This window comes from Malus domestica, chromosome 14, assembly GCF_042453785.1.
Source record: "Malus domestica chromosome 14, GDT2T_hap1".
Lineage (NCBI taxonomy): Eukaryota > Viridiplantae > Streptophyta > Magnoliopsida > Rosales > Rosaceae > Malus > Malus domestica.
Genome location: NC_091674.1, coordinates 11,913,727 through 11,927,554, shown reverse-complemented (window position 1 = coordinate 11,927,554; position 13,828 = coordinate 11,913,727). Strand labels below are relative to the sequence as shown.

At 37.1% G+C, this 13,828-nt stretch overlaps 2 long non-coding RNA genes across 2 annotated transcripts; both read left to right on the top strand.

The window, feature by feature from the left end:
• Positions 1-6,230: 6,230 nt before the first annotated feature.
• On the top strand, positions 6,231-6,769 carry LOC139191570 (uncharacterized). The gene is made up of 2 exons (XR_011575635.1): positions 6,231-6,464; positions 6,503-6,769. It is a non-coding gene; the product is annotated as an uncharacterized lncRNA (long non-coding RNA).
• A 5,725-nt stretch (positions 6,770-12,494) lies between these two features.
• LOC114822882 (uncharacterized) lies at positions 12,495-13,032 on the top strand. Its single transcript, XR_003771053.2, has 2 exons — positions 12,495-12,727; positions 12,766-13,032. It is a non-coding gene; the product is annotated as an uncharacterized lncRNA (long non-coding RNA).
• The last annotated feature ends 796 nt before the right edge of the window (positions 13,033-13,828 follow it).

The following is a 13,828-nucleotide window of genomic DNA, read 5'->3' as shown; positions in this document are numbered from 1 at the left end:
GTAGAATTTTACTCGATGGACTTTCATGTCTGTCGGTTAAGTTCCAACTTACCCAACCATCATCGTGTAGTATTCATATTAGGCGACGAACATAATTTGAAACGACGAACAACACCTGATCGTCGTTTTATATTAAAATAAGATAACAGTATATTCCGACAAACGTTATGTCGGTTTAAATTTTTTTATTACAACCTAGAAAAAATATATTGTTCAATTGAAAAAAAATATATATACAACTAAAAAAATTTGTTTGTTCAAACATATTACGTAAAATAAAAAAAATAAAAAATAAAAAATAAAAAGAGAATTGTTATTGGCACTCTAAAAATGTCATTTTACACTCTAAACTTTCTACAATTAGAAAGAAAAATATACTTGTGAAGAGTGTAGAATGAAATTTTTGGAGTGCTCAGAGCAGTTCCTAAAACAAAAAAAAAAGGAACTGTAAACTAGGAGGGGTTATGATCACTGATGGGGCAGCTCATTGGGCGGTTGCATGGGGGGGGGGGGGCAACTGGGACAGCTTTTGGGGAGGCTCCTAGGATGGCAGCACAAGCTCGGGCGACAATGATGGAATCGTAATGCCAGAAGCTAATAAGCTCTAGGATACGACCATGAAGTACTGGCGGGCTAATCCCCTTTGACATGCTAGCTTTTCCTCCACTTGCTGAAGTCGAGAGTCGGTCTCTATTGCTGCAGTAGAACTCCACGAAGAACAGGACCCAATTTAACTCGACTTGCTCCAAGGCGGCAGATTTCCTTGCCCTTTGTTCGTCCAACCCCGTCCATTAGCACCACACCTCTAGGTCAGGTATCAGCTCCTCCATAGGCACGTTAGGATGCTGCTGGGAGAGTGGCGAGGACCTCGTCCTTCTTTTATACTATTGAAGCCTAAAAGAATACAAACAATACGAAGTTAGATCAATTGGAATTTAAACCTTAATTAAAGCCTTTAAAAATAAAATACTAAGTTATGGAAGAATGCTTACATAAAAAATATTAAAAAATACAATAAAAATCAAATTAATATAATATACAAAAAAATTATCACCTAGAACTTGGCACTCTCAAAGTGGGTGCAAACCCAATTCCACTCGTGCACCCTATCCAGGAACTCCTTAGGAGGGTCCGCCCATGCTACCTCTGGTGTCGGACAGGAGTCATAGTACTGGGGGAGCTTGTACTTCCACTTCTTGTACAGTCCGTTCCAGGCCCAATTGATGTAATCCTCACATACTTCGTCCCGCTCGTTCCAACTGAAGTTGGTCTACACATTTTCATTAACGAGAAACAAACAATGAATTAAAAACAAAATTTAAAAAAAATGATCTTAATTGTTAGTTGTAGACTACCGAAAGTGGGTACGTATCTCGTCCCGAACCTGTTACTGATGAGAAATCCACCAATAAGCGTCCATGGGGTATTTGCTCTAGATCAGGGGCCCGCAGTCGTGGGTAGGGGTAGATTTTTTTGCCAAATTGCCGTACCAACCGAATTGCCAACCTGGTCATACCGATTTTGTGCCAAATTTTTTATGCCAATCGGTAATGGTATGGTATTGTACCGTACCGAAATTTTATGGTACGGTATTGGTAATGGATATCATTACCACGGTATTACTGTAACGTATCAAAAATATAATATAATATAATTATATACACACATATTTATAATATTCTAATAATTTGAAAATAAAACCCTACAAACACAGAGTCACAAACTACTCACTCTCTCATTTCAGCCGTTCTACTTCTATTCTCTATGCTGGAGACAAAAACTCACCCACCCATCTCAAATTCTCCCATTGAACACTTCCCGTCGAACACACTCATCCATCTTATCTTCGTCTCTCTCACGATTCCGTCTATCAAGGTTAGTTCTCTAAAGTTAGATAAAAAAAAATTTTAAAAACCCTAAATTGATAAATTGGGGATTTGTAATTGATTTGTTAAATGGAATTAGACTCAATCGATTAGGAATTGTATGACCTTTTGATCGAGTTATCACCTGTCAATGATGCATATCTTTTTTTCTTCTATGCTTTTATGCTTTTGGGTTGCTGGGTTTGTATAATTTGCTTTTTTGGGTTTAGTTTTGAGGTTTTAGGTGTGAAATGTGAAGGGATAAGGGATTAGCTTTAGCTGGGTGTGTCCGTGTGTGATAGAAAGGTGTGAGATTTGGAGCTATGTGGGATGCATGCAGCATGCCTACTATCATTTCATATGTAAAAAAGTGAGATAAATACAGGGAGAGGGAATTTCCTTTTTCCATAATCCAAATGCTTACTTTGATCATGACTTTTTTAAAGGTGATGCATGATTCTGCTTACTTCGAACAACTTTAATTAATTACTTTGATCATGACTTGTTTTTTATTTTCTTTTTAATTGATACAATTGGAATGGGTGCTATTTTTGGTATGATGTGTATACGAATTAGCTTCTACTATATTTGGATATGATGTGTATACGATATAATGTTGTGTTTCGTTTTCGGTATTAAGTCAAGATGAAGTCTAGGACAAGCCAATCTCTGCGTGGCTCTACTACTAGTACACCTTCCACACTCAACCCCAACACCAACCCCAACCTCAACCCCAAACACTTGAAACACAACCTCAACAACAAAATCAAGGAGAAAGGGATGAAAGTGTGGGAAGTGGTAAGAGAGATATGCCCGATGAATATGAAGATGTAAGTGGGTTGTGATCGGAGTGTTGGTTACATGCTAAGAGAGTGAAAAGAACCTTGAGTAAAGGGAAATACATTCACCTTGCAATTTTCTCATAATGCAAAAAAGAGGTTCCGGCCAATCCTAAGAAAAATGGGACATCAAGCGGGACATCAAGCATAGGACATCACCTTAGAAAAGCTTGTAAAGACTCACCTCTTTATATGAAAGCACATAATAATCAACCAGTCTTAACAAATAAGTCTATGGGTGGTGGATTGGTCCCCCACACCTTTAACAAAAAAAAAAAAAAAACTTGAGTTAAAGGTTGTGATGTTTGTCATTAAGGATGAACAACCATTTAAGGTGGATGAACCTAGTGGGTACATTGATATGATGAAAGAGACTCAACCTCAGTTCAAGATTCCAAATAGGAAGAAAATTGCGACCGGTGTGTGGGATTTATATGTGTTGGAGAAGTCTACATTATTTGAAGCAATGCATAATCAAAGGGTAGTATCACAACCGATACTTGGACATCGGTACAAAACATTAACTACATGGTAGTTACTGCTCACTTCATGGATAGTGAATGGAAGTTGCACAAACGAATCATAAACTTCATAATGATCACTGGTCCTAAGGGAGAAGACATTGGGAAAGTTTTAGAGGTGTGTTTGAACCAATGGGGGATAGAGAAGATCTTTAGCATTACAACTAATAATGCTTTCGCCAATGATGTTGCGATTGACTACATGAAAAAGAGGCTAGGGGAAATGAATTCTCTCTTAGTTGGTAGGAAGTACATACATATGAGGTGTTCTTATCACATCTTAAATTTAGTTGTCAAGATTGGGTTAAAGGAGCTTGCTAAGTCGGTTAAGGAGATTCAAAATTGTGTCAAGTACATTCATTCTTCACCGGTTAGATTGGATAAGTTTAGGGATTTTGCTATCTTATTAAAGATGGACAAGATGTCAAATGTGCCTTTTGATGTGTCTACAAGGTGGAATGCAACATATAAAATGCTTGACATTACATACAAGTTTAGGAAGGTGTTTCTTAGGATGGTGGAGGAGAATGTGCAATTTCGTGATTATTTTGAAAAATGGAGATGGATTCAAAGAAGAATTTGGGAAAGAGAGTGAGACCTCTGGATGAGGAGGATTAGGAGAAATCACTAGCCTTTACGCACTTTCTTAAGAAGTTTCATGATTCTACTTTGAAGCTTAGTGCACCAAAAAATGTTACATCAACTTTGCTATGGGATCAAGTGGTTGCTTTACAAATAGAGATTGAGAAAGAAAAAAGAAAGATCCTACCAATCCTACATTGCAAAGGGTGGCTACTACAATGATGCATAAATTTAACAAGTATTGGGGAAGTTTTGAGAATGTGAACCCACTTATGTTTCTTGGCCAAGTTCTAGACCCTTGTTATAAACTTCAAATGTTTACTATTAGCCTCAGAATACTTGGATGGGATGATAGAAAGATAGCTTGGATGCTTAAGGAGATTAAAAAATGCTTGCTTAATTTGTATAATGAGTATAAGAGGGGTTCTTCTACTACCATTGGGGTTCCGTTGGGAGCTATAGAACTAAATGAGGAGTACATAATTCAAGCTTGTGGGGGTGATGAGAACAAAATTGAAATGATGAAGGAGCTTATACAAGAAATGAGGGAGCAAGGCCTTTTGGAGATATCCAATGAAGTTGATAAGTACTTCGCCGCTCCTTATATTAGCATTGTTGTTGGTGGCTTTGATCTCTTGAATTGGTGGAAATAAAAAACAAAAGAGTTCCCAATTCTTTCACAAATAGCCAATGATATCTTTGCAATCCCTACTTCTACCGTTGCTAGTGAAAATGCATTTAGCCGAGGGAGGAGGGTTGTGGACCCTTTTATGGCATCCTTGACTCCTAAAATGGTAGAGGCACTAGTGTGTACTAGTGATTGACTTAGGACGGATGGAGTAAACTTCTACAATGAACCAACAGAAGATATGCTTCAATTTTACAAGGAAATGGAAGAAATGGAAACAAGTAAGATATGCTTTAATTTTTTTAGTAAATTTGTTGTTAAATGGTTTTCAACTTTAATTCTTCTTGCTACTAGTATGTTTTCTTTGTTTGTAATGTAGGCTTGACACAAGCTCAATCTTCTACAAGTTTAATGCCTCCTCCAAAAGTTTCAACATCTCAAACTTGAAGAATTGATCAATGAATTTTACTTTTTGAAGTTTAGTTTCAATTTTCATTTGGTTTGAAACTTTAACTTCTATTTAGATTGTTAACTTCTATTTGTTTTGGTTCGTAACTTCTATTTAGATTGTAAGCTTAATTTTCATCATAAATCCTAATGCATCATTTGAATTATTGTATGTGTGAATTGTGAATGATGAATAATAGATGAATTTAAGCTACAATGTATGAGATAAAGGTACAATAAAAAAGTTTTGCCCTTGAATTGGGTTAAAACAGAAAAATAGATTTCGTCCCAAAAAAAAGTGGCAATTGCCATTGTAATACCATGCCAACCAAACTATTTGGCAATACCAAACTTCGGTATACCAAAAGTTTGGTATGGTAATGGTAATAGATTTTTCCAAACCAAAAGTTTGGTACGGTAATTGGTACGAGGGTTTTGGTACAGTAACCATATCGAATCGACCCCTAGTAGTGGGTCAACAAATTGTTGACATTGAAGCACGCTCGGCAATGGTTGGGGAGGTAGACAATTCAAATTGAAGCATAGGTCATCCAAGTGATCCAGTTTGTTTTCAAGCCCCGACGAATGCCGCGGGTCTTCTTGTTCCTCATCTCGATAGGGAGTTGTCCCTCTGCGTCCCCTCCTGATCGGATCATATTTATATATATTTTTACTTCAAATTCACTCGTCTTTTCTTAGTTAGTTCCTTATATTTTTGAGCTATTTACGTTATTTTTGTGTTTATAGGATTTGTTATGCAAAGAAAATAAAAATGGCACAAATGAGTTTTTAGTTATTATCTAGTTCTTAATTACTTGAATCTTGGCTAAATTCGTCTTTTTAAATTATTAATTGTCTTCTTCCCATCAATGAAAATCACATATTTGTTTCTTTAATGAATTAATTAATTTGTGTAATGTCACAGACTAAACAAAAAGTGAGGAGCTACCTTTGCAGCTAGGAGGAAAACGTGAGCCTTGGCAGTGACAAAAAGATGGAAAGCTTGCATGGACAACACATGTGGAAATATGTTGGGGCAAAGCGTGAAGTGGAAGGCAGCAAGGCTGCCAAAAAGAATAAAAGAATAAGAAGGAGATGGAAGGCAGGTCAGAGGGGGATATAATATAGGAGAGCAGCAAAACTGCCAGCGAAAAGAAAGAAAAAGAATAAGCAGCAAGCTGCTTTGCAGCGTGCCTTGCGGGGAAAAGAAAACTAAGCAATAAAAGCTGCCTTTGCAGCTGGGCGGAAGAAGAAGATAAGAAGCAGACGGCAGACTGTAAAGAATAAAGTGAGGAGCAAAAGGAAGTGGGGTTGGTGCGCAGAAACGGAAAGAATAAGAAATAGAAGGGAGAGTGAGGGAGCTGCCTTTGGGGCAGCTGAAAAAAAAAGAAAGAAAAAAATATAAAAAAATAAAGGAAGGAGCAGCGGGAAAAATATAAAGAAGCACAGCAAGACAAGTAAGGGGGGTCTGGAGTACGGGGAATTGGTGGAAGGCAGAGGGCTGCCCTTTGGGCAGCGTGAAGCTACGGAGAGAAGGGAAGCGTGAAGCTACGGAGAGAAGGGAAGCGTGAAGCTCGCAGACGTGGAGAGGGAGAGAGGTCAGGAGGTCAGCTCGCAGAGGCAGGAGAGGAGATAGACACGGGGAGAAGGGAGACTGACGGGCACAGTGAGAAGAAAATTAGAGGCTTCACTCCATTTCTCTCGGTTAAATCTTTTCAAACTTCTATTTTATTTTTGTTTTAATAATGTGTAATTAAATTTATTTTGGCTAGAGGTTAATTCAAAGCCATGAATATATTTGTAATATGAATTGATTACCTTCGGTTGTGATTTCATAAGTTGTGATTTCAATTTACTTATCCGTTCGTATAAAAACTGATTTGTGTATGTTGGTTGAGAGTGCACGCTTAATTTACATGCATGAATTTGATGCTAGAATATAAGTGAATTTCACCTAATCGTTATGAACTTATTTTCACAAGTAGTAAAGGTTGCTAGTCACAATCACGTTAAGTAAATTCTTGGCAAGAGTATCATGCTTTTCATAGTTACGAATGCCTCGTCAATGCTTATAGTTTTCACAAAGTTTAATGATCTTTGATTGTATCGCTATTGTGCTTTTCACGTAGGGGACTTTTGAAGAATGTTTTGAATTGTTGTATGCGTTTTTCCGTCCAATTCAATAACTTAAGGAAAACTTGAAGATTAAAAAAGTGCTGTTCACGGTTAATCTGGAGTATTGAGATTCACAATTTATTAAATGAACAACTGGAAATCATTTTGTATGCAAGTATAACATGTGTGGAGAAGAACCCTCTAGCTAGTCCGTCATTTATCATTTTACCTTAATTTTATGTTTTTATCAATTCTGTACTTTTCATCAAAACCAAACACCCATCTATTATTAAATTATATTATTTAGTTAGTTTTCTTTATTGTTAGTCTTTTAATTTAATTTCCGTCCATTTCAGTTCCTAGTGTTTAATTTGATTGTTTTCATTATTTTGAGTCATTTTAAGTGTGTTTCGAGTTATTAGAGTTTTTAGCCTAGTTTTGAGTCCTTGAGTCTTGTTTAATATTTTTAAATTAATTTAGAATAGATTAGCAATCCCTCCTAATCCCCGGCCTAGAACGATACCCTACTTACATCTATACTACAATTGTCAAAAAGAGGGTTTAATTTGTGTGTTAAGTAATTTTACGCATCAAATTTTGGCGCCGTTGCCGGGGATTAGCAACTTTGCTAATCCTTTTATTTTTGTTTTTGTTTATGTTTATATTGGTGTTTGTGTATTTTACTTTTGATATTTGATTTATTTTTCTTTCTTTGATTTTAGGTTCAAATGGAGCCGAGGGAAATTTAAAGGAAAGATGCGTCCGGCTAAAGACGTTAAATCAAGCGCTTCTTGGGAGGCAACCCAAGCATTCAACGAAGGGAGACTTTGGAATCACTAACCCAATCAGCTTTGCATTCTTCCACCCTTATCTTTACTGCTTTCATTTTATTTTGTTTAGTTAGTTGTGTTATTTGGTTGATTTCTGTGAGTTTGTGTTATTTAGTTTAAGTGTGGGGGAAGGTTAACCAAAGTCTCTTTACATTAATTTACAAAAAAAACATTTAAAAAAAAAAAAAAAAAAAAAAAGATAAAATTTAAAATTAATGATAAAAAAAAAAAAATTAAAAAATAAATAAAAATAAATAAAAATAAAAAAAAAATAAAAAAAAAAAAGTACAAATATTTTACAATGATGTAAACTAATAGTATTCATTGGTCGGGTGGTGCTTCGGTAGTAGGCGGGGCTTCAGCAGTCGGCGGGGCCACAGAAGGAGGAGGCGGCAGAGGTTGATCAGTTGGAGCTTCACTACGCGGTGCCGCTCCAGAAGACGAAGGCAGATGTTGTTGGAACAAACCCACAAACCTCCGATGATCAAGTAAAATTTGACCATCGGTGTCCTGCATCTGGTCAATCTTCCTCTTCATGCTGGTGGCATAGCTGTGTGCGAGCTTGTGCAATTCCTTATTCTCATGCTTGAGCCCTTTAATCTCTTGCTTGAGACTCTGTATTTCAGCCACCAACGATTCAACGTGACGGGTTCGAGCAAATAGGCGTTGGGCCATGTTGGATACAGAACCCGCACACTGCACACTGAGAGCCAGAGACTCCTTAACCGCCAATTCATCGGACCGTCTAGCAAGCAGTCTGTTATCTCTGGGGGTGACAAGGTTCCGGGCCACCACCGCAGCGGTCATGTCATTTTTCATCACCGAATCCCCAACGGTAAGAGGACCGGTAGGGGATATGAAGGAAGGGCGCCATATGTTGTCTGGTGAAGGCGGAGCTGCCTCTTCACGAATGTTCAAGTCAAAACGTCGATCAGAAGGGCCTGCCATTTTCTGAAGGTGTTGAGAAAGAAGAGTCGGACTCATCAAGATTTCGGAAGTGCAAGAAGGGAGTGTTTACAGGAGGGAGCTCAAGTGTGTTGTGGAACAAGCTTAACGTCTCTATAAAAAGGAAGAAATCAAAGAGGCGCTCCTCAGAAATCGAAGAGGCGTCCTCTCGCAAATCGAAGAGTCGGGGCTCCTTTCTCGAACGCCTGATTCTTTTCTCAAAAGAGGAGTCTCCGTTCTCAAAAGCCGGATTCTTTTCTCAATTGAGGCGTTTAATTTCTTAAAAGTTGGGCTTGCTCAGAAACCACGAGCCGAATCCCGGATTTCGCAAGATCAATTCGTCCAGACGTGTTGTCACCCGTCACACGCAAACTCAGCTCTGCGAAAATCACGGGTAGTCTGTCGAATTGCCGATTCCAACCATTTGTCTCTCTCAGCCTAGTCAGCACTTGTCACATGCAACTGGCAGCTTTGCGGAAATTACGGGCAGCTTTGTCAGAAAGCGCGTAATTTGTATTCTTCACCCATCCACCGATTGCCGACACTAAGTGAGAGAACAGTTCCGGTTGTGAAGACAAGTCCTATAAGTTTCTACCTTCGCCTTCCACAGCAAAAGCACACTCTCTCAGCACACCCTCTCAACACTTCTTCATCTCCGAAAATGCATTCCCAAAGAATCCTCTCGAGTCACTCTGTGTTCCTCATTCCTTGGGATACTCCTGCGAACAACCCATTCAAAGCAAAAGTATTTCATATCATAAAGGTTGAAAGCAAGAGTATCTCATATCATGCTTTCTCCATGTCCTTCTCCTTGTCTTTGTTTTCCGACAAGGAGAAAGCGAGCAATCAGCCAGCACTTGGTATAAATCTTCCGATCTGGAGCCAACTGCCTGGAACCCCTTCCTGATTGCTTACCTAGCCTTGCTCTCGAGTACTCATCTTCTTCATCTTATGCTTCCGTTTTGTCTACCACATCTACTTGGGGGACAAGTAAGGGAGGTGAAAATGATACCTCGAAGCATGTGGAGACAACGTGCTGATTCATCCTCAGCTAGGGACAAGGAGAAAGAAAGCAAGAGGTGGGCACTTGGAAAGATTGAAGAAAGAATCAGACCAACACAACTACCTTGTGCCTGCCCGCCATGCAGAGGAAACAAGCAGAGAAGAATGCAGACTGTGCAATCCTCGCTCAGAATTCCAAATCAGTTCGAGATCAAAGCTGTGGAAAGTCAACAAGCACGACCAATGATTACTTATTAGTTTTATTCATTATCTTTTATCGTAATTTTCAATTTTTCGTTTGCAATTCTTCTCTGATTAATTTTCTTGCGTTACTTAACTGAATTATTTCTTTTCTTTGCAGGAACTTTTGGTTATTTCTACCCTTGAAGTTGATTGCAGAATTTTAGCTTGGGGGTCATCGCTTGACTTTGCTGCAAATTAGGGAAGTTTTCAGTCTAATTGCTTTATTTTGTTTCTTATTATTTATTTATTTTATTTTATTTTTATTTGCGTTATAGTGTTTTCTGACATTGGGGACAATGTCAAGTTTAAGTGTGGGGGTAGAAATCTCCACAATTTCATTTGTTTCTGTGTTGTTGTTTTTTTTGTGTTCTTAATTAGTTTTGTTTTCTTTAAAAAAAAAAAAAAATTCGGAAAATTTAAAAATCCAAAAATATTGTCTTGTTTTCCTTATTGTTTTGAATTAGATTTTTGTTAGTTTCCCGACCCAATGATATAATTGAATAAAATTTGAACCATGATCATCAAGAACTTAGTTAACATGTGTTTTGTGAAATTCCTAATTCTCTTGTTAGTTTTGTACATGTTTGATCATCTTTGAAAAACCAAATACACATAGCCTTGTTGATGTGAAACTAAAGCATGACTTAAAGCTTCATATGTGAATTTAGTGACCATATACATCCTATGTGAGTTTTTGAGCCTATTGAAAGTGTGTGTATTTTTCATACACTCCTATTCTTTCATGTGTGATGAACTTATGTGAGATACATCTCTAGAACTTGCGTAACGATCTTTCGAAATGTTTGTCATTGATTGCATGAACTTGGAAATGATAGAGGCATTAGGTTTACCACCATGGCCCAAATAACCATGTTTCCCAAATAAAAAGGATATCATTAGATTGCCAATTTGAGCTGTGTATGTTGAGCCTTTTATTTCTTATCACCAGATATGTCTACCCTTATGCCTGAAACTTTTTTCCTTACCCTTTCCAAGCAAGCTAGTGAGCAATGTGAGATTGTTTTATGAGAAATGTTTGTGAAGTACTTTGAAGGTGTTTGGCAAAAGAATAAGTGTGGGGGTATTTCATGTTTGTATTAAAAAAAAAAAAAAAAAAAAAAAAAAAAAAAAGAAAGAAAGATTGTATACAAAGAAAATGAAAAGTTGTTTAATTTTCAGTTTAAGGGTGTGGTTGGAGGTTTAAGAAGAATCGTTGGAGAGCTTGAGTTCTTATAAATCTAAAGAAAAGAATTACTTGCAATGTAGCTTGGAACTTGTGTTTACCTATTCTTTCAATTCAATAACCCTCTCCTTAAACCTCATTACATCCAATAAAAGTCCTCTTGATTTAAGTTTTGCAATTATGATTGTGGAGATGAGATCTTTATGCAAGCTTATGGTAGAAATTTCACATTTGATTCTTTGAGCGAAACACATTAAAACTAAACACATGTGTGATTGAGTGCATATCCCCTGAGAAGGTTGCTAGTTTGCATATGATGATTTTAAAAATAAAAACTTGAAATTGCATTAGCATGGCTATCTCACACACTACACTTCAAGGATGATTTAAAGATTACTGCTAATATTTGAATTAGGAAGATGAACTTGGATTAGTTCCTTGATGCTAGCTATGGTTCTTGATGATTTGTTTTCTTGAATGAAATTCTATGAGGGTCACATAGAGGGAAGCTAATGTTTTTCATGTTAGTACTTTTTCATGTTTTCTTTGTTTTGCTCGAGGACTAGCAAAAGTTAAGTGTGGGGGTATTTGATCGGATCATATTTATATATATTTTTACTTCAAATTCACTCGTCTTTTCTTAGTTAGTTCCTTATATTTTTGAGCTATTTACGTTATTTTTGTGTTTATAGGATTTGTTATGCAAAGAAAATAAAAATGGCACAAATGAGTTTTTAGTTATTATCTAGTTCTTAATTACTTGAATCTTGGCTAAATTCGTCTTTTTAAATTATTAATTGTCTTCTTCCCATCAATGAAAATCACATATTTGTTTCTTTAATGAATTAATTAATTTGTGTAATGTCACAGACTAAACAAAAAGTGAGGAGCTACCTTTGCAGCTAGGAGGAAAACGTGAGCCTTGGCAGTGACAAAAAGATGGAAAGCTTGCATGGACAACACATGTGGAAATATGTTGGGGCAAAGCGTGAAGTGGAAGGCAGCAAGGCTGCCAAAAAGAATAAAAGAATAAGAAGGAGATGGAAGGCAGGTCAGAGGGGGATATAATATAGGAGAGCAGCAAAACTGCCAGCGAAAAGAAAGAAAAAGAATAAGCAGCAAGCTGCTTTGCAGCGTGCCTTGCGGGGAAAAGAAAACTAAGCAATAAAAGCTGCCTTTGCAGCTGGGCGGAAGAAGAAGATAAGAAGCAGACGGCAGACTGTAAAGAATAAAGTGAGGAGCAAAAGGAAGTGGGGTTGGTGCGCAGAAACGGAAAGAATAAGAAATAGAAGGGAGAGTGAGGGAGCTGCCTTTGGGGCAGCTGAAAAAAAAAGAAAGAAAAAAATATAAAAAAATAAAGGAAGGAGCAGCGGGAAAAATATAAAGAAGCACAGCAAGACAAGTAAGGGGGGTCTGGAGTACGGGGAATTGGTGGAAGGCAGAGGGCTGCCCTTTGGGCAGCGTGAAGCTACGGAGAGAAGGGAAGCGTGAAGCTACGGAGAGAAGGGAAGCGTGAAGCTCGCAGACGTGGAGAGGGAGAGAGGTCAGGAGGTCAGCTCGCAGAGGCAGGAGAGGAGATAGACACGGGGAGAAGGGAGACTGACGGGCACAGTGAGAAGAAAATTAGAGGCTTCACTCCATTTCTCTCGGTTAAATCTTTTCAAACTTCTATTTTATTTTTGTTTTAATAATGTGTAATTAAATTTATTTTGGCTAGAGGTTAATTCAAAGCCATGAATATATTTGTAATATGAATTGATTACCTTCGGTTGTGATTTCATAAGTTGTGATTTCAATTTACTTATCCGTTCGTATAAAAACTGATTTGTGTATGTTGGTTGAGAGTGCACGCTTAATTTACATGCATGAATTTGATGCTAGAATATAAGTGAATTTCACCTAATCGTTATGAACTTATTTTCACAAGTAGTAAAGGTTGCTAGTCACAATCACGTTAAGTAAATTCTTGGCAAGAGTATCATGCTTTTCATAGTTACGAATGCCTCGTCAATGCTTATAGTTTTCACAAAGTTTAATGATCTTTGATTGTATCGCTATTGTGCTTTTCACGTAGGGGACTTTTGAAGAATGTTTTGAATTGTTGTATGCGTTTTTCCGTCCAATTCAATAACTTAAGGAAAACTTGAAGATTAAAAAAGTGCTGTTCACGGTTAATCTGGAGTATTGAGATTCACAATTTATTAAATGAACAACTGGAAATCATTTTGTATGCAAGTATAACATGTGTGGAGAAGAACCCTCTAGCTAGTCCGTCATTTATCATTTTACCTTAATTTTATGTTTTTATCAATTCTGTACTTTTCATCAAAACCAAACACCCATCTATTATTAAATTATATTATTTAGTTAGTTTTCTTTATTGTTAGTCTTTTAATTTAATTTCCGTCCATTTCAGTTCCTAGTGTTTAATTTGATTGTTTTCATTATTTTGAGTCATTTTAAGTGTGTTTCGAGTTATTAGAGTTTTTAGCCTAGTTTTGAGTCCTTGAGTCTTGTTTAATATTTTTAAATTAATTTAGAATAGATTAGCAATCCCTCCTAATCCCCGGCCTAGAACGATACCCTACTTACATCTATACTACAATTGTCAAAAAGAGGGTTTAATTT